Source organism: Chelonoidis abingdonii, chromosome 3 (assembly GCF_003597395.2).
Source record: "Chelonoidis abingdonii isolate Lonesome George chromosome 3, CheloAbing_2.0, whole genome shotgun sequence".
Classification (NCBI taxonomy): domain Eukaryota; kingdom Metazoa; phylum Chordata; order Testudines; family Testudinidae; genus Chelonoidis; species Chelonoidis abingdonii.
In genome coordinates, this window is record NC_133771.1 from 73,029,222 (window position 1) to 73,048,592 (window position 19,371).

Below are 19,371 nucleotides of genomic sequence, written 5' to 3' on the forward strand. Positions count from 1 at the left end.
TAATCCGAGTTGTTACTATCGATTTGCGTACTCCGCTGTTCGGGGTGGAGTCAGAATCGATTTAAGAGCCTTAGTAGATATTAATGAACGTGTTGTGAAGGGTTCAGCGATTAATCGATTTATGGCCATAAACGATTTTAAGCGCATGTAGCTGGCCTGGGTATGGTACTTCCGCAGACCTGTTTCACTAGGGATTTGCAATTGTTAGCCTAGTGATTTTAGTTATTCATGCTTTATGTGACTTCCTCTCGGTAACTGCATTGTGTTTCTTTCAAGGAAAGAATAATCCATCTTAGGCGGTAACAGTAAAGAGGAATGGCCTAAGGCTAATGGTTACCTTACAGACTTACAGCGGCCTAACAGGCCTGCAGCTGTGATCTCCTGTGCAGCCGCTTTGCGTGGAAGGACTCTCTACCGGCCTACTTAAACTCACCTAACGAGTGGTGGTTAGTTATGTTTCAGGAAGATCTCCGCAATGTGCTGTCCACATAGACATTTGTTGATGAAAAGTGGGGGTTTTTACTCCCTGACTTGACAAAGTTGTGGACAAGTGCGGTAATGTAGAAAAACCTAGTATCCTATAGTTCCCTAAAAATCGCGTTTCCTCTTTCACATTGAATCAGTATTCAGATGTCACTTCATTTAGTTGTTAAGAATAAAAGTGTCTTGAATATTTTCATGGATGTCTTGCCATAACATCCCATTAACTTCATAATTCAGACTTGTATAGTAATAGGCCATCAGAGACAGACTTGTCTGAGCATGAAGGTCCACTGTTATTTGTCTGTCCTCCAGTCATCTATATTAACCTCCCTTGTGCGTGCAAAGGAATAATTATCATTAAGTAGGATACTGGACATTGTCCACTGTGCATCATCAGCATATGAGTTGTTTGTGGGGCATCCATATTCCTGGTTTAGTTGAAAAGGAAATTGCAGGAACCACTGAGCGCACCATGAATCACTCCAATGTCTAGGGATTGTATTGCTGCAGGAAAACGTTTTCTCTGCTGAAAAGTCTTTGACATGGAGAAGTTGCCAGGGAGGAGACTTTCTTTTCATGGTTTAGAAAATTTTGTTTTTATTTCAAGCTCTAAGTGCTTTGAGGGATCTTAGGCAGTCACAGGCCTGGAACTCACTTTATCATTACTGTTCCCATTCTGAGCGATTTCATGGATCACATAAATTGTATTGCAAAGCAGCTCTGTTAGATGGAGACGCATTAGCATGTGTGCATGCCGTAGTTAGTCTCTTGCTCTAACCACGTTTGAAACCCAGCCGCTGAGAGAGTTGGGCTTGAACTTTAATAAATTTTTACTTCTTGGTTTACTAAAAAGGTATTTCATTAAGAAGGCAAACTTGTGGGAATTGGATTGAGATACTCGCGTACTGTATCATATGGTCTTTCTCTACGTACGGTTCTATTTCAATACGTCTTTCTTCGTAGTGCTTAATCGATGTTGACTAACATCTGTCACTATGCTGTTGTCTTATCCTATTCCTAGGGGAAATGTATTGCTGTGAATATTTGTATTTGTAGGGTTGATTTAATAAATTTTGTATGTACTTATGTTAGAAATGGCATGTGGCACTTGGAGGTGAAGGTGTGAGATTGGATATCTTTGTACTGGAGGGTTCTTCTACAGTTCAGACTCCTGGGTTATGCTTCTCATCGATGGCTTTCCTTATTTTGAGGTTCCTTTTGGCAGAGGAATTGAGTTGTTGACCAAGTTGTCCGCGGGGCTTTAACTGTGTTTTGAGATGATGGGCTAGGCCAAGAGCACTTACATAGGACTGAACCTTGAACTTTGTTCATGTCTATGGGAGCCAGTGTATAGTGGAAGACAGTTGGAAGAGATGCTCATGGTAACTTGTGAGATTGAGGGCAGCTTGTGCTAGTGGGTTTCCTAGCTGATGTTGTCCAGATATTCACATTGCTGTATCAGCCAAAAGTGATGAAGGGGCAATAATGGGCCAAATCTCATTCACCAAGAGGGACCGTTCCTAGCTGAGCAGAGATTGATAGAAAACATAGTTCTTGGAGTACTTTGTGAGAGGTTAACATCATGAGAACCAAGACTTATGGTATTATGGGGTTACCTTCAAGAGCTTGTGCCATGGCTGAAACTTTCAAAATGTTTATCTGTAGCTTCAGGATCAGCTTTCTTCAGCACGACTTGATTTCGGTCAGCATTGGGCCCTTTGGTGGTAGAGGTATGGTCACATGGATGAGGATATGTACAGCTTATATGTCTATGTATTACTGGCACTGGTCCATGTTAGTTTGACCAGTTTCACTAGTGGTGCATGTGGATGCCATAGTTCAAACAGTCATTCATAAATGATGACCTTGGGTCCAGCAGATTTATGGTTCTTCATGTGTCCTGAATGTCCAGATAGATCCAGAATGTTTATCGTATACGATCATCTCTAGCATGGTCTCTGGAATGGTTGGACTTCCCTGATGAAAGTTGTCATATGTTCACTTTTTTATAGACAATTCTGAGCCACTGTGATGATCCCCTTGTATGTCTTAATTTCCTCTCTGGTGGCTTTCAATGGTAATATTTCCAGTATGCTGTTAATGGTGGAGTTATTGAAAGTTCTCAGCTTTTTGAAAGAACATATTAGTTGTATATTCATTTCTGCAAGCAGGTTGCCTTGATCAGGCTCTGTAGCTAAAGTATTTCTTTCCTTTGAGTTCTCTGTGTTTGGCTGCTGTGTTTCAGTGTCATTCTCCAACTTTGGTAGGTTAGTCTTGGTTTCAGGGTTTGATTCAGTACACAAATCTGAACGGCATTATGTATTAACTAAGGGATGTGGATTCAGAAAGCAGTGGACTAATTTAAATTTTGTACTCATTAGAAATAATTTTACGGATTGGCTGATTCCTATGTATGTATTCACCAGATTACTCTCTTATTCACTTTTGAAATGCCTTTATTTGTCCATTAAATCCCCTTCCATGTGGTGGACTGTGTTTAGAACACAGTGATTGCTTCCTTGGATTGAATTCATTCCTTATGTTCATCCACTTGAGCGATGCTTAAGGGGATATAACGAGTCAATGAGGTTAGCAGTGCAGAACAGAAGACTTTTTCTGCAGAAATCCTTATATGAAAGCCTTTTTAAAGGAGACTGAGTTAGCACTCAGACTCACTGTTGAGTTAGATTAGGTGACAGACAGCAAATGTGAAAATTGGGGATGGGGGTGGGGGTATAGAGCCTATATAGAAAGCCCAAAATCAGGACTGTCCAATTAAAATGGGGATCGGTCTCTAGTTAAGATTAACTGAATTTTTATTCAATGAAATATCTAATTTTTACAAGCATTTAAAAATGAAACAATTTCAGGAAATTTATATTGAAATTTCAATTGTTTAGTCAGAGTGTTTGACATGACAATTAATTTGTTTAAAAAAATAGGATGTTTTTACCGGTTATTTTTGTTTATAAGACTTGTGGGTTTTGAGATGGTTTCAAAAATTTCTATTTATGCTTCAGTAATGGAAATGCTCATAACCTTGGCCAGTAAGTGTTTTCAGTAAGTCAGTTAGGATTGTTTGCAAGGAGTTGTGAATGAAATTTATAAATGTAATTTTTTGCAAAAAAATCAGTTTGAAGAATCTACATTCGACCAGTTATTTTATTTTGTCTACTGTAGTGATTGTTAGAAATGTGAATATTACTATTCTTAAATTGATTCATGATCTCAAGAGGAATGTGTAAAAGTATCAGAGAAGTATGTTCATCACAATGACCATTGATGCTGATTATTCTTTTGAATGAAAGATTATAGAATATTGAAAAAGTATGATAGCAGCAGCCAGGCAGCCTTGGTACATCCTCAAAGTAAGGACAGAGGAGTGAATAAACTGTAATTGCATCTGTTTGTGAAAAGACAATAATGTCTCGGGGTTTGAGGATAAGAGTCGATATGTGCAGTAGTAATGATCATAAGAGGCAGAGTTATGGAGCAAAACAACAGCATAACTCATTAAGGATTATCTTCTGTGATCATCTTATTTCCTTATTTTATTCCATCCCTGTTGCTGATTCCTATTGCACCCTTTGGTAGGAGATGATTATAGTCATAACTATGATTTTTGACACATGGAAAGATCATGTCTATTGATGTTGTGTCACTGTGCTCAGTGGTACGTAGAATCCAGATTCAGGACAAACTGCTGAGAAACAGGGCAGACCCACCCAGCTGATGGTTATTCTTCATAAGTCCAGCCAGTAACAAAGTACACTTCTGTCTCACTGCGGGTAACAGAAGTCAAATTGGGTCTCTTAGGTATTCAGCATTTATTTCAGCACACAGACACTAGACTTATGATGAGGTGTTATTTAAACTAATTTACAAACAAGGTTTCTAATCCAGAGATCAGCTCATAGCGGGTCAATTATATAACTCAGTCTTCCAATAATTCGCTGGTTGCCAACCTTTAGTATTTACTATCTAAGTTTTTAGAGAATGAAGAAGAGAGCGAAATGCAAGGAATCAACACATACACCATTGCAGAGTTCTTGATCGGTTTGAAGCACGTGATGGAATAACTGCTGTTTGTAAAGTTTGGGATTTCCAAAGATTGGAAGGTCCTCATTGGAATGATCCTTGTGTAAGTCATACTCCAGGATCAGAGCAAGAAAGCTGCAAAATGGAGATGTTCCAGGCTTTTTATACTCTTTTATGTGGGAGGGACATTTCTCAGTTATTTGTCGAAAATTACAGGTGCACAGATGGGTTCAGGGTCACATGAGCAAGTCACATGCGGGCAGATTAGTGGTTTGTGGGGCCTTGAGCCAGAGCAAGTAGGGCTCTCGTACCTTCTGCCTTTGGTCTCCCACTCCTGCCTGATCTTCTTGATTGGGGAAGCAGATGGCATGGGTTCCCCATGCCTGTCAGGCTTCTAGTCAGGGAATGGGGTCAAGATTGTGGCTTGCCCGTCTCCTGCTGGATGCTGTGGAGAGGTGGGTCTGGACATGGGGGCTTTCCACTGCTTCCCCGAGACTGGGGATTGTTAGCAGGTTCTGGGTGCAGGGGGCTCCATTCACGGGCCCCTCAACCTGGCCAGGCACAGCCCTTTGGGCCAATGGCTAATTGCTAGGGCGGGGCACTCATACATTCCTTGCATGCTTCGATGAGTCCTAGCGGGCCATTATCCTTATTTGGCTAAGATCACAGGAAGCCCTCAGGCAGGGGCAGGCTTCTTCTATGGTCTAGTGATGACCCAGATGTCCGGTTTTATAGGGACAGTCATGATTTTGGGTCTTTTCTCATATGGCTCTATTATCTCCATCCTGTTCCCGATTTTTTCACTTACTGTACTGGTCATCCTACTATGGTCTATTGTGCTTTTAGGGCTTATCAACTTGATAGTTCATTTACAATGTGATGGCAGATTTGGATGCAAATACCTTGGGGTGTTACCAGGAGCAACACATTGAATCAGGTATATAGTCAAATTCGATACGAACACATTCAGATACAGAGTGTATATGATATAAAAAGGTAATCATGCTAGGAAATGATACCGCACATGCCATACTTTGTGCAAGATGTTAATTGAACAGTGCAGCAACAATGATCCTATTCTTCATGGTCATATTTTCATCATCACATCTATGGTGCATTTGTTATCGCTGCTTCAGTCCCAAGAAAAGGTGAATACTAGGATTCCAATTCGTTGTGTAAATTGATTTGCATTTTGGCAATGCCTTTCTCTCTAATTTTATTGGTGGCTTTCAGATTTTGATCTACTTTCCTTCATTGGGGGTGTAGAGGTGGTTTCTCTCTGCCTGAAGGTTAACGCCGCTGGGGGGGCGAGGCTGGGCAAGAAGCCTAGGCTGATTTGGGGAAAGTTGATCAGCTGCGGCAACTCCAATGGCCGCTGTGCTATAAGGGCGGTTAGCCAGAAGCACAGTTCCTCTGCCTGTGAGGGACTAGGGGTCTGGGTGCAGGGATGAGACAGGGTACTGTCGCAGGGCTGGGGAAAGGCAGAGGGCTGGGGAGTCCAGCCTGGACCAGGCTGTGGCTAGGACAAGGTCAACAGGTAGTGGGGTGCGAGGACAGCAGGGGTAAACCAGGCAGCAGTCCAAACTCCTTGTCAATGATGGGTAGGCTGATACTGAGTCTGCCCAGGGTGTAGGGGTGAAACGTGTGGCAGTAGCTTTCTTAAGCGAGGTGAATAGTGGGGGGTTCCCTGGGGAGAGGGGCCTAACCTAAGGGTCTGCCAGGGAAGCACTGAGGTAAAAGGGCACGGGTCCGGAGGACTGGGGGCCAGAGGACAAGGGATCACAGCCTCGAGGGCACTCCAGAGCTGGAAGAAGTATTCCTGAGAGTACAGGAGGCACGCAGGGTGTCTGACTCTACGGGTCCACTTTGCCTCTTAGCTCTCCGCTGTTTCTCATGTAAAGCTGCAGTGGGCTATTAAGGAGATATGGTATTGTAACACTTGGTGATTTTATGTAGAAACAACTTGTATGTATCTTTCTGTTTTTTATTTACTGATAATATTGCGGTAAAACTTATTCAAACGCATGCAATTCATTATTAATCCCTGGTCTCAGCATCTCCCATGCATAAAAATTATTTGCAAGAGGAACTTCGAGTGGTTTCTGGTTTGTTTCAGTGGGTTAATATACCGTTCTTTTCTTTTTTGATTTTCTTATTGATAATTAGTGGTTTGAGCCTTTATTCAGAGGTGAAAGTAAGCTGTATGGCCCGGTCGGAGTTAAGTAGGAAAAGGTGCATAGTGTACCGGCATAAGTGGAGCAATCAGTACTGGCTTACTTTACCTTCTTTTGGCTGACTTAACAAAAGTCAACTCAAGCTACTAAAGTTGGAAGGAAACACTCACTTTCAATTTGTTTGTTTTTTTTTTCCTCCTCTCGCAGGCTGCTGTGCGCTAGGTCCGTGTTCTCACCCTTCCACTCGCAGGGTGCAGGGCTCCTCAGTTGTGCAAGGAGCAGGCCAACGTGAGAAAGAGCCTCCCGGGTAGCCTGCTGCCTGATAAGACGTTTAAACGCTGTTCCCTCCTGTCTGAACACGGGATGTCGGGCATTTCTGGCATCCTTGTAATTTCACTTCCAGTGTTGGGGTAGGAGAGGGTGTGATAAAGGGGGCATTTTCTGCCCCCTGGATGAGGCGTCTTCAATAATATAATACACAAAAAAAATACAATCAAGTCAGAACATTTCAGTTCATCTGTCATTGTCCTCCCAGCGAGATATATTGTATGTCAATGCTTGCGATCTCTTTTGAAATGTCTGTGTTAAAAAAACATGTGAAGAACTGTGGGAAGTGTGTTCGGGTTTTTTTGGCAAACAATTTTGGTAAAAAACTAAAGATTCACAGGGAAAGGCAATGTCTGATTGATTAACCACAAAGGATTGGAGGGTGTTGTCAAGCAGCAAGGTCCACAAGCTTCAACAAGACTCTTTTTTTTATGAGGAAGCTGCTTTACAAGCTGCTGCTGCCATTCAGTAACTCTTACTCGCCTCCTCAGCTCCCCCACTCCTTCCTGTTTCCTGTCTTCGACTCCAATAGCCAGTCTCCCAGTTGTTAATTCAGCACTTAACACACATTCCTCCTTTCTAGAATTCTCAGTAAAATAAATGTTGTTTACCCAGGAATAAATAGGAAACAGACACTATACTATAGAGATATTACATGTGGGAACACTGTGTACTACAACATGGTCTTTAGTCCGACAGGTGGTCGTGGTCTGACAGGCGTCTTCAAGCCGGTTCCAGTGACCTTGAACATAATACCCATGAGAGCAGCCTCACAGTGGAGAGCGTGGCAATAGCCTCTGAAACAGTTGCCATGCCAGACCGTACGTCATCAGAAATCCATTGGAGTGGCTCTCCTGTGGGGGCTCTGTGATGCAGTGAGCCAAGCACGTTAGCTCTTACGAATGGCTCTGGGAAACTGAGGGTATGGATGGCTTATTTGTGCAATGGTTCCCAATGTGTGGGGCCATAGATGGAACCTATCCCTATGCTTGCCCAGCGCGCCTGGCACAGTACGTAACGCCAGAGGTACTTTTCAATTTGTGCTGCAGACTGGTTGGATCACATAGGTGTTCACCCACATCCCGCGTGGCTGGCCAGAGTCATGACGCTCGCGTTTCGGAACACTTAGTCTGTTTAAACGGCTAGAAGCAGGCTTACTTCCGACGCACGAAAAACGTTCGGCTGTTGATCCTGTAGTTCCTGAGGTGACCACTACCCCTTATCCTGTCTGCCATACACGCAGCCTGGCATGCGGAGTATCACTCAGCCTTGAGCACGTGCAGGATGTGTTTAGCATGGATTTGCCGTTTCAGGCAGTGGCATATCACTACTGTAGACCTCACCAAACCAATGTCCCGTTTCTTTGCTGCTTGTTGGCTCCAATCTTTGTCGACTAAGAGAACATTTTGGCTGGGTGAAGGCGAGGCAAATTTCACCTGGCTGCTGTTCGCCACAGGACCCAGCGTTAGAAAGCAACCGTGGAGCGGTGTCGCATTCAGAGAGCCTTGAAACGAGTCTTCAGCCACGCCGGGTCCGTGTGACTCTGTTTGTCCCTGATGACCGCCGCACATGATGACTCATTCCTGTAAGCACCAACCCTTCCCCCTTTTGCTTACAGGTTGGCGAAGGAATAAGTCAATATCTCATTTAAAACTTTTTCTTCATAAGTATTCTGTAATCTAGGTGTAAAAATCATGATATTATTCTTACTTCTTTTCCCTGTAGCAACCCACCTCCTTTGGATGTATTCTTTATTAAACAGAATTATAAAGAGGCAGGAATATGACGGTAATCCCTGGCTCTTGTGGCTTTGGAGGGGGGGAGGACAAGGCCATTACATTAGTCTTGCTTTACCCTTTTGCGTACTCCTCAGGGGTTGGGGCAGTAGGCGGATGCACGAACTTCCCCAGCTTCTTACGTCTGGCGTGGGGGTAGGTGCTGGGGCTTTGGTGGTTATAGGGGCTGCAGGGCCTGCTACCGTGCTCTCTCCTGAAGATCCCCGACGTTGGAGGATAACGTGAGCAGCAGCAGTCAAACCTTGCTCGCACAGCGATCTTCCTGCCTCACCTTTCTTCCTTGCCTAACCCTCTCAGCTCGTTCACTGCATACTTGCCTGAAACTTTTCTACCACATCTCTCATATTCTGCTTTTCCCCTCATATCGTGTTATTCCATAATTTCTGTTGAACATTATTCTCGTGTCTTCCTTTTCTCCCCCTTATCCAGCAGCTTCGGATGGCGTCGGCATGCCCAGAGAAATGTTCAGCTGCGATGGGGAGGGAACAGGACATAGTATGTAGCAAGATCCATTTTACAGAACACAGACAAATGCTAGTTACTCTTCCCGAACACTATCACTACCACATGGATTTCCATAACAAGGTTCGCATTTTGCATCGTGTACTATGCAGTGTCTGTGTATTAGGCTGTTGACCCACAGGACCAGTGTCGGCTACCCTTTCCAACTGTGCGATTGGCTAAGGCTTTAAAGTTGACTTCTCACCTCATATACACAGTGATCTATTATGCCTTGTTCCTTTAAGAGAACCAACCCCAACCCCCCTCTTTCCATCCCCAACCGCGCATCGGCGCCTTCAGTAGATGTTCACCTCCTTCCCCCCCGCAGCGCGTGGCTGGATTCGCTGGAATTCCTGTTGCCACCGCTGAAACAACTCTTCGCTTCCTTACTCCATCCCCACCGCTCTGTTCCAGTAGCAACGCCATGTCTGCCCCTCGTTAATTCCTATTTTAACCGTAATCCGATATGTTAATATCGAATTTAGCGCTACTCCGCTCGTCGGGGTGGAGTACAGAAATCGATTTAAAGAGCCCTTTATATCGATATTAATGACAACGTCGTGTGAACGGGTACAGCGTTAAATCGATTTATCGGCCATTAAACCGATTTAAAGGCGCAGTGTAGACCTGGCCTGAGGGTATGGTACTTCCGCAGACCTGTTTACCACTCTAGGGATTTGCATTAGTTAGCCCCTAGTGATTTTAGTTCATTCATGCTTTATGTGACTTCCTCTCGGTAACTGCATTGCTTGTCTTCTTTCAAGGAAAGAAATTAATCCCATCCCTTCCAGGCGGTAACATTACAAGGAGGAATGAGACACTAAGGCTATGTCTACATTACAGACCTTACAGCGGCCTATACAGTGGCCCTACAGCTGTTAGATCTCCTGTGCAGCCGCTTTATGCCGGTGGAAGAGAGCTCTCCTACCGGCCTACTTAAACTACCCCTAACGAGTGGTGGTAGTTATGTTGTCAGGAAAGCATCTCCCGCCAAAATAGTGCTGTCCACACTAGCACATTTGTTGATGAAAAGTGGGAGTGTTTTTTCACATCCCTGACTGACAAAAGTTTTGCTGACAAAAGTGCTAATGTAGATAAAACCTAAGTCATACCTATAGTTCCCTAAAAAATATATCAGCAGTTTCCCTCTTCTCCACATTGAAATAAAGTATTCCAATGATCACTGTCATTATAGGTTTGTTAAAGAATAAAAGTCTCCTCTGAATATTTTTATGGATGTTTGGCCATAACATCCCAATTAACTTTCATAATATCACAGACTTGTATAGTCAATAGGCATCAAGAGACAGATCTCTGCTCCTGGAGCCATTTGGAAGGTCCACATGTCATTTGTCTGTCCCCATCCCACAGTCATCTATAACTTAACCCTTCCCTTGTGCAGTGCCAAAGGAATAATTAATCATTAAGTAGGATACTGAACATTGTCTACACATAAGTGCCAATCATCAGAATATGAAGTTGTCCTGTGGCTGGCATCCCATAATTTCCTGGTTTAGTTGAAAAGGAAATTGGCAGGACAACCACTGAGCGCACCATGAGATCACTCCACATGTCTAGGGCAGTTGTATCTGCTGCAGAAAAACGTTTTCTCTGCTGGAAAAGTCTTTGACATAAATGGAGAAGTTGCCAGGGAGGAAGACTTTCTTTTCATGGTTTAGAAAATGTTCTGTTTTTTATTTCAAAGGCTTAAGTGCTTTGAGAGAATCCCTTAGCAGTCACAGGCCCTGGGAACTCAATTTTATCCATCTGTTCCCCATTCCCTGAGCAGCATTTCATGGAGTCACATAATTGTCTATATTGCTAAGCAGCCTCCTGTTCAGATGGAGACTTGATTAGCATGTGTGCATGCCGTAGTTAGTCTACTGCTCTAACCACTTTTGGAAACCCAGCCGCTGAGAGAAGTCTGGGCTTGACATTTAATAACATTTTTAACTCTCTGGGATATATACATAAAAAGGTAACATTTCCATTAAAGAAGGCAACACTTGTGGGAATTAAGGATTGAGATACTCTCACCAGTAACTGTATCAATATGGTTCTATTCTATACAGTACGGTTCTATTCAATACGGTTCTATTCTTCCAGTAGTGCATTAAATACGATGTGACTACACATCTGTCACATGATTGTTGTCTTATCCTTTCCCTAGGGGAAGAAATGTATGCTGTAGAATATCTTGTATTTGTAGGGTGATTTAAATACACATGTTGCTATGTACTTATGTTAGAAATGGCATGTGCACTTGGAGGTGAAGGTGGTGAGATATGTGATGATCTTTAGTACCTGGAGGAGTTCATTCTACAGTTTCAGACCCACTCCCTGGGAAAGTTATGCCTCTCACTCAGATGAGCTTTGCCCTTATTTTGGAGAGTTCCTTTGTGGCAGAGGAATTAAGTTGTTGACCAAGTTGTCATCGCGGGGCTTTAAACTGTGTTTTAGAGATGATGGGCCTAGGCCACAGAGCACCTTACAGATAAGGACTGAGACCTTGAACTTGATTCAATAGTCTATGGGAAGCCAGTGTAGGTAGTGGAAGACATGTTTGGAAAGAGATGCTCATGGTAACTTGTGAGATTGAGGAGCAGCGTTCTGTGCTAGCTGGTGTTTCCTAAGCACTGAATGCTTCATGTCCAGATATATCACATTGCTGTCATCCAGCCAAAAAGTGATGAAGGGGGCAATAAATGAGGCCAAATCATCATTCACCAAGATGGGACCGTCTCCTAGCTGAGCAGAGATGATAGAAAACATTTCTCATGGATGCTACTTTGTGAGAGGTTAACATCCATGAGGAACCCACAGAACTTATGGCTCAATTATGGGGGTGTACCTTCAACCAAAGAAGCTTGTGCCATGGCTGAAATCTTTTCAAAATGCTTTCATCTGTTTAGCTCAGGATCAGCTGTTCTTCAGCCACGAGCTGATCTCGTCCAAGCATTGGGCCACTTTGGTGGTAGAGGTATGGTCACATGTGATGAAGGATATGTACAGCTTATATGTCATATGCATATTACTGGCACTTGAGTCCATGTAGTTTGACCAGTTCACCTAGTGGTTGCATGTGGATGCCATAAAGTTCTCAAAACAGTCATTTCATAAATGAATGACCTGGGTCCAGCAGATTTATGGCTCTTATGTGTCCTGAATGTCCAGAAGTAGATCCAGAATAGTTTATCTGTATACAGATCAGTCTCTAGCATGGTCTCCTGGAATGAGTTTGGTACTTTCCCTGATGAAGTTGTGCATATCTTCACATTTTCTTAAATATAAGACAATTCTGAGCCACTGTTGACTGACTCCCCATTGTAATAGTCTTAAGTTTTCCTCTCTGGTGGCTTTCAATGGTAATTTATTATCCAGATAATGCTGTTAATGGTGGAGTTATTGACAGTTCTCAGCTTTTTTGTAAAGAACATATTAGTTGTATAACTTCATTTCTGCAAGCAGGTTGCCTGACTCAGGCTCCTGTAAGCTTAAAGCATACTTTCATTTCCTTTGGAGTTCTCTGTGTTTGGGCTGCTGATGTTTCAGCTGTCATTTCTCCAACATTGGTAGGTTAAGTCTTGGTTTCAGTGGAGTTGCATTCACGTACACAAAGTCTGAATCTGGACCATTATGTATATAACTAAGAGCATGCTATTGGCATTCAGCAAAGCAGTGGACTAATTTAAAAATTTTGGTACTCATTTAGAAATAATTTTACAGGATATGGCTGCATCCTATGTATGTATTCACCAGATTACTCCTCTTCATTCACCTTTGAAATGCCTTTAATCTGCTCCATTAAATCCCCTTCCATGTGGGTGGACTGTGTTTTATGAACACAGTGAATTGGCTTCCTTGGATATGAAATTCAATTCCTTTATGTATCATGCTCACTCTGACTGTGCGATGCATTAAGGGGAAATTTATAACAGAAGTCAATAGAGGTTAGGCAGTGCAGCACAGAGACTTTTTTTCTATCAGAAATCACTTCATAATGAAAAGCCTTTTAAAGGAGCACTGAGTTAGAACATCAGACTCACTGTCTGAGTTAAGGTTAGGGTGACCAGACAGCAAATGTGAAAAATTGGGATGGGGGTGGGGGGTAATAGGAGCCTATATAAGAAAAAGACCCAAAAATCAGGACTGTCCCAATAAAATGGGAACATCTGGTCATCCTAGTTAAGATTAACCTGAAATTTTTATTCAATGAAATATCTAATTTATACAAAGCCATTTTAAAAATGAAAAACAAATTTCAGGAAAATTTTGAAAATTTCAAATTGTTTTAGTTCAGAGTGTTTGACATAGACCAATTAATTATTTGTTTAAAAAAAATCAAGGAATGTTTTTACCGGTTATTTTTATTGTTATTAAGAACATTGTGGGTTTTGAGATGGTTATCAAAACATTTCATTTATAGCTTTCAGTAAATGGAAAATGCTCATAACCACATTGCCAGTAATGTTTTCAGTAAAGATTTCAGTTAAGATTGTTTGCCAAAGAAGTTGTGAGAATGACAAATTTATAAAATGTAATTTTTTTGCAAAAAAAAAATCAGTTTTGAAGAATCTACAATTTCAACCAGTTCTAATTTTATTTTGTCTAATAGGTAGTGATGTGTTAGAAATGTGAATATTTACTAATCTTAAATTGATTCATGATTCTCAAGAGAGAATGTTAAAAGTATCAGGAGAAGGTATGTCATCACAATGAGCCATTGATGCTGATTAATTCTTTTGGAATGAAAGATATAGAATATTGAAAAAGCTCATGATAGCAAGCAGGCCCAGACAGCCTTGGTAAATCCTCAAAAAGTAAGGGACAGAGGAGTGAATCAAACTGTAAGTATGCATCTGTATTTGTGAAAAAGACAAATAAATGTCTGGGTTGAGGATATAAGAGTCAGATAGTGATCATAGTAATGAAATACATACAGAGGCAAGAGTTATGGAAGGACAAAAACAACAGCATAACTCTTAAGGATTCATATCTTCTGTGAAATCATCTTCATTTCCTTATTTATTTTCTTCATCCCCTGTTGCTGATTCCTATTGTCCACCCAACCTTCTGGTAGAAGGCAGAAATTATAAAGTTTCATAAAACTATGATTTTGACCACATGGAAAGAGATGCTATTGAGTGTTGTGTCACTGTGCCTCAGTGGGTCACAGCTGAGAATACCAGATTCAGGACAAACTGCTGAGAAACAGGGCAGACCCACCCCAGACTGATGGTTATTCTTCCATAAGATACACCAAGCCAGTAACAAAAGTACACTTCTGTCTCACTGCACTGGTTAACAAGAAGTCAGAAATAGGGTCTCCTTAGGTATCTCAGCCATTATTTCAGCACACAGACACTAGACTTTATGATGAGTGGTTATTTAAAACTAATTTAATCAAACAAAGGGTTTCTAATCCCAAGAGATCAGCCTCATAGCGAGGTCAATATATAACTCAGGTCTTACCCAATAATTACGCTGATGCCAACCCTTTAGTATCTACTATCTAAAGGTTTATTTATAAGAGAAATGAAAGAGGAGAGAGCGAAAATGGTCAAAGGAATCAAACACATACAACCATTGCAGAGTTCTTGTATCAGGTTTGAAGCAGTGATGGAATAAACTGCTGGTTTGTAAAGTCTCTGGGAACTTCCAAAAGATTGGAAGGTCCTCAGTTGGAATGATCCTTTTAGTGTAAGTCCATACTCCAGAGATCAGAGCAAGAAAGATGCAAAAATGGAGATGCTTCCAGGCTTTTTTTATACCTTCTTCCATGTGGAGGGAACATTCTCAGTCTTAGTTTGTGGAAAATTACAGGCACAAGATGGAGTTCAGGGTCACATGAGCAAGTCACATGCAGAGGCAGATTAGTGGTTTGTGGGGCCCTGAGCCAGAGCAAGTAGGGGCTCCTCGTCACCCCTTCTGCCTTTGGTCTCCCCACCTCCCTGCCTGATCTTCCTGATGGGGAGCAGGATCAGGGCATGGGGGCTTCCCCCACCTGCCTGCTCAGTGCTTCAGTCAGGGAATGGGGTCAAGATGTGGGGGCTTGCCCCGCTCCTCCTGCCTGGCATTCCTGCTGGAGAGTGGGGTTGGGACATGGGGGCTTCCACTGCTCCCCAGCAGAAGCACCTGGAGGATGTAGCAGGTCTGGGTGCAGGGGCCTCCATTTTTCCACGGGCCCCTCAATTGGCCAGGCACAGGCCCTGTTGGCCCAATGGCTAATCTGCCACTCATCACATTCCCTTGCATGCTTCGATGAGTCATAGCAGGAGCCATTATCCTTATTCTGGCTAAAGCATCCACAGGAAAGCCCATCAGGCAGGGGCAGGCTTCTTCTATGGTCTAGGATGACCAGATGTCACGGTTTTATAGGGACAATCCTGATTTTTGGGTCTTTTTCTCATATAGGCTCCTATTATCTCCCACTCCTGTCCCGATTTTTTACACTTACTGTCTGGTCATCCTACTATGGTCTATTGTGTCTTTTAAAGGGCTATCAACTTGAATAGTTCATTCACAATGTGCTGGCCAGATTGGATGCAAACTACCTTGTGGGTGTTACCCCAGGAGCAAACACATTTGAAATACAGGTATATAGTCAACATTCAGATACAGAACAACATTCAGATACAGAAGTGATATATGCATATAAACAGGATAATCATGCTTAGGAAATGATACCTCACATGCCATACTTTGTGCAAGATTGTTGCAATTGTATAACAGTGGCAGCAACAATGATCTATTCTTCATGGTCATATTTTAATCATACAACATCATATGGTGCACTTGTCATCGCTGCCTCAGCCTCCCAAGAAAAAGGTGAAATACCTAGGAATCAGATCTTCAGATGGTGTAAATTGATTTGCATTTTGACAATCTGACCCCTTATCTCCTCTAACTTTGTAGTGGGTGGACTTTCAGATTTTTGCAAATCTGACTTTCCTTCATTGGGGTGTGTAGCAGGGTGGTTATCCTGCTCCTGCCCTGAAGGGGTTAAAGCCAGCCCTGGGAGAGGGCTGAGGCTGGGGCAAGAAGCCTAGGCTGATTGGGGGAAAGTAGGCTCAGCTGCGGCCAAGCTCCAATCAGGCCCAGCTCGTCCCTATAAGAGGCGGTGAGCCAGAAGCCCAAACAGTCTCCCTCTGCCTGCTGAGGGACAAGGGTCTGGGTGCAGGGAGCTAGAGACAGGGTACCTGAGTGACGCAGGGCTGGGGAAAGGCAGAGGAGCTGGGGAGTTCCAGCCTGGAAAACCCCAGGCTGTGGCCTAGCACAAGGTCAACAGGTAGTGGGGGTTGCAGAGGACAGCCCAGGGGTAAACCAAGGCAGCAGGTCCAAACCCTCCTTGTCAATGATGGGTAGGCTGATACTGAGTCTGCCCCAGGGTGTAGGGTGAAACGATGACTGGCAGTAGCCTTATACTAAGGCGAGGTGGAAATAGTGGGTGGGGGTTCCCTGGGGAGAGGGGACCCTAACACTAAGGGGTTACTGCCAGGGGACAGCACCTGAGGTAAAAGGGCACCGGGTCCAGGGAGGGACACAGGGGCCAGAGGACAGGGGGATCACCAGCCTGCAGAGGGCACTCCAGAGCTGGAAAGAAGTAGTTCCCTGAGAGACCAGCAGGAGGCACCGCAGGGGTGTCTGCACATCTACAGGGTGCCACTTTGCCTCTTAGCTCTCCAGCCTTTTCTCATGTAAAGCTGCAGTGGGTCTATAAAGAGAGAATATGGTATTGTAAAAAACACTTGGATGGATTATTATGTAGAAACAACTTGTAATGTATCTTTCATGATTCTTTTCATTTACTGCATAATATTGCCGGTAAAACTTTATTCCAAACGCATGCAATTCCATTATTAATCCCACTGTCTCCAAGCAACTTCCCATAACATAAAAAATTATTTTGCAAGAGGAACTTCAGAGTGGTTTCTGGTTTGTATTCAGTGGGTTAAAATATACCAGACTTCTTTTCTTTTTCTGATTTTTCTTGATTTGATAAGTAGTGGTTTGGAGCCTTTTATTCAGAGGTGAAAGTAAGCTGGTATGGCCCGGTACGGAGTACCAGTAGAAAAAGGTGCAATAGTGTACCGGCAATAAGTGGAGCACTCAGTACTGGCTTACTTTCACCTCTTTTGGCTGCATAACAAAAAGTTCAAACTCAAAGCTAATAAAAGCTTGGAAAGGGAAAACTCACTGTCACATTTGTTTGTTGTTTTTTTTCCACTCCTCCTCCAGCCAGGCTGCCTGGTGCAGCTAGGCTCCGTGTTCCTCCAACCCTCCCACTCAGCAGGGGCTGCAGGGCCTCCCCTCTAGCTTGTAGCAAGGAGCAGAGGCACTGGCTGAGAAAGAAGCCTCCCCGGGTAGCCTGCTGCCTGCATAAGAACAGTTTAAACAGCTGTTCACTCCACTGTCTGAACCACGGGATTCGGGGCTATTTCTGGCATCCTTGTTAATTTCACTCACAGTTGTTTGGGGTGAGGGAGAGGGTGTGACTAAAGCCGGGGCAGTTCTTTTCTGCCCCCTGGATGAGGCGATCTTCAATAATATAATACACAAAAAATACAATCAAAGTCAAGAACCATTTCCAAGTTCAAATCTGTCCCATTCCTCCCCAGCAGAGGATCATATTTGTGATGTCCAAACTGCTTGCAGATCCTCTTTGAAATGTTACTGTTTAAAAAAAAAAACATGTGAAGAACATGCTGGGAAGGTGTGTTCAGGGTTTATTTTGGGCAAACCAATTTTGGTAAAACAACTAAAGATTCACAGGGAAAGCAAATAGTCTGATAGATAAAACCACAAAGGGATTGGAGGGGTGTTGTATCAAGCAGCAAAGGTACCAGTCGACCTTATTATATAGGGCAACTGCTTGTCAAACCAAGCGACCTATGCCAGCACATGGTCATAGTAACTCTTACTCAGCCTCCTCAATGCCTCCCCCACTCCTTCCTGTTTCCTGTCTTCAGACTCCAATAGCCTGTGTCCCAGTTGTAAATAATTACAAGCAATCTAAACACACAAATTCCCTCCTTTACTAAGAAATTCTCCCAGTAAAATAAACATGTTTGTCTACCACAGAATAAATAGGAAACAAGACACTATACCTATTAGCAGATAATATTACGGAAAAACACTGTAGATACTCACATAACATGGTCTTTAGTCCAGACAGGTGGTCGTCTGGTCTGACAGGCCGTCTCTCAAGCCCGGTTCCAGTGCAATGTTTGTGTTGTGTTTGAGCTTCAATTGAGACTGATAAGTCATGCAATGCTAGACTGAGTGTGCATGAGCATAGTCCGCGTGCTGGTGTTGACAGATAAGAGCAGAGTTGCGGAATAGAAAGAGCATTCCCATACCCCTCGCCTAACATAAAAAAGTCGATAGGTGTAAGGTCCCTTCTTCTCTATGATTTTAAAGAGAGCTGTGAATTTATGGTCCCTTACTGCAGTAAAAATTCAGCAGGTTTATCAGATAAATCTCAGACAAGGAACAACATTTAAATTTTGGTGTCTCTTAGACACCGCCAGCACTATGCCTCCTGGTGAAACGCCTTATACCTTGGCTTGGTTCTGTTCAAGGATCTGTTTTTCTGCACAAGCATCGTTCATTATGGGGATCAGGTTGTGCGTTCAACCAATCAGCAATGTTCCAAGTTTAAGTATTCCATCAGCTTGCCCATGCAGTAACTCTGCGGGTGATCTTTGAGTTGTGACACGGTCAGGATAGCCCGGGTACGCTTGCAAGAAATCAGTAAGTAGGAAAAGGATAACCACAATCTTCCCACTTAGCAGTTTTAGCTGCTCTTGCAAAAACTCTCTTTCAAACTTCTGTTAAATTGTTCGATTTCCCCATTGGCTTGAGGGTAATACAAGGATGACCTTCTGTGTAAAATGTTCCTCTCTGCTAGAAAGGTTTCAAACTCCAGGGAAGTAAATTGACTACCATTATCTGAAACCAGTTCTTTGGGGTTACCTTCCCTGCTAAAAACTGAAGAGAGGAACTTAATTGCTGTAGCAGAAGAGATTTACTGAAATAGTCTATTAAAAGCC